At 34.4% G+C, this 2,500-nt stretch overlaps 1 protein-coding gene across 2 annotated transcripts in view; it reads right to left on the bottom strand.

The window, feature by feature from the left end:
- LOC125045235 (helix-loop-helix protein 11-like) overlaps positions 1 to 2,500 on the bottom strand; it is a 32,028-nt gene that overhangs the window by 1,055 nt on the left and 28,473 nt on the right. For both annotated transcript variants that reach the window (XM_047642391.1, XM_047642392.1), the window contains exon 8: positions 1 to 2,500. This exon is cut by the window's left edge and continues 1,055 nt beyond it; it is cut by the window's right edge and continues 1,764 nt beyond it. The gene's annotated coding sequence lies outside the window, so the exon portion shown is untranslated.

Here is a 2,500-nt window from a genome sequence, read left to right as displayed (position 1 = left end):
ACCATACCAATATGTACACACCACCACTTCCAAGAGGGACTAGGCACAATTTGGGAATTTATTGACCTAGACTCAAGCTAGAATAACTTTAATGGTTCAGTTAAGTGCATTTTGGCAATTACTTTTACCAAATCATTACATGCCTGTACTTTTATTATATTTATCAACAATACTTGTTCCAACACTCTCACTTGTACAGTAACTGCCTCAGTTCCAACGCTCTCTAACCAGCACTCACCACAAAAATGCATCCAAAAATCCTAACTGCATTCTCAAAAAATTTATTCCAACAAATTGCTTTCTCGCTTATACATATGAATCTGCAATTAGGTAAAAATGGCTACAATAATTCTGTACTAATGTACAATGAATTACAAATATGCTTTATGAGAATAAGAAAATATGAAAGCCATACCAAGCACCCAATAGCAGCATTTCAAGGGATCAGCGACAAAAGTGGATTCCCAAAGAGCATTATTTGCTATACTTCTATTTTTCTTTAACTGCTCCTAGTTTAAAATCTTAATTACAAACACTACTCAAGTTATTCACAATTTAAGAAATAGCTAACTATGCAGTCAATTCTTTGTCAATTACCTGAAATGGTGTAAAGCACTTTATAAGTGTCAAAAGCAGAGGTTATCCAAGTCTAACAACACGCTGCTATTGGTTGCTAAATGTGCCCTGCACTGCTTCCAAAACCGTAATGAGGAAAGGCGAAGTTCTATTCTGACTGGAGACCCATTATATAATGTCATGATTCAAATAATAACCATGAGAGCTCAAACAAAAGTAACCATTTGTTTCAATTTACCACTGCAACAGAAGTGAAACTCTATGTGGGATATTTTGGCACCCAAAATATTTGTTAATGGAAGAGACATTGATGCACCCCAAGTCTTGAATTATCTTTAATATTTCCATATATGTTGCAGCTCACAATGTTTAAACTCAGGAGTACTAAATGTAAAAAAAAATCTTATTTGTAGAACTCAATACTATAAGAAATGGAGCACCTCAAAAGTTAAAATAGAACTAAGCCAGAGATACCCTACTTGAGCAAATGCTGAAGCCTCCCAGGAAGTTTTATACTTGCTAACACTGAAAGGCCTTGAATAGCTACATCTAAACCTAACTTTACAAGTTCACATGTTTGAAGAGAAACCTCACTTGGTTAAGTTGGGCAAATCAGAAATTCCGTAAGTTGCCAGCCCAAGTAGTATGATAGCATTGATAAAATTACCCTAATTCTGTAACTTTCAGCATTCTAACCAGGCTTGAGAGTATTGGCTTCTACTTACAGTTCTATAATGCACTGATTACAGAACACACTATATCTTTTTGGAAAGAAACACAAGATAGCTTTACCTGCTTCATATCAGTGTAAGCCTCTACAACATAACAGTAAAGTGTATGCTGAAAAAGTGCCATGATGTGAATATAGCACCTTATTTTTTTCAAGATATTTCAACTTCATACCTGCTTCAGGTTGATGTTTAACTGTGGCAAGTTTATGAAAATATTAAATATGAAATATTAAATGTTCAGGGTTAATTACAGTAGAAATTGATGGGTCTTTTTAACCAAAAATGAAAGTTAAAAAACTTCTCCTGCATACATCTTAACACATCACTATTTCCATGGCAAGTAACATTTGTTTGGTATGGTTTTTCAAGGACATCCATATATAAATGGAAAAAACACTGCTTGCTGGGGACCACACAGAGAGCTAGATCAGTTCATACCAACTTGGGGAATGAAAGTGAGGCAATGACAGAAGAAAGTATTTGAGCCCATTTTTGCATCATGCATCCTCTGACCAGGTACTTAAGAATCACAATTACACACCAATCACATTTTAGAGTCACTTTGGACAGAAGAGCAGCACCAAGGAAGTGCACTAATCACATCTGCCCTTGTATTCACAATCATACCATATTTACAAATATTTCTTCTGTAGTCATATGCACACTTGATTTTCTATTCCAAGGCTACCCTAAATTACTGCTCCTAAGAGTAAATAAAAAGTTAACCTCTTTATACTCCACTTGTTCCCAATCCTTGCCTGTAGTATTTGGGCAGTACCTACCTAAACTGAAAAAAAACAAAAAAAAATATTGGGAACACATATTAAGCACTAAGCCTTTTCCACCTCTTGACTGGCCATTGGGAAATGTACCCTACTAATTGCTATCATCTAACTGTGGTACAAATCTGATTAGCCTAATATATTGAGAATTCTTTAATGAAAAAAACGGAGTGTGAATCAAACCTATCAATTCATCTGACAAAGAGATAGTTAGCTATTACTTGTCAAGGTGTTCCAATGCTTGTTCTAAAGCATAATTAACTATCAAATCTTGTGCAATACACATTATCATTGCCACTATTATTAGTACTAAACTGTGTATGTTAATTTACACAATTTTCAACATAAGATTTGTAAACTTTTTAGAACCAAATTGGTAATAATAATCAAAAGGCTTTTCATTGCACAAAG

The sequence above is a fragment of the Penaeus chinensis genome, chromosome 37, assembly GCF_019202785.1.
Source record: "Penaeus chinensis breed Huanghai No. 1 chromosome 37, ASM1920278v2, whole genome shotgun sequence".
Lineage (NCBI taxonomy): Eukaryota > Metazoa > Arthropoda > Malacostraca > Decapoda > Penaeidae > Penaeus > Penaeus chinensis.
This window is presented reverse-complemented; position numbering and strand designations above follow the sequence as displayed.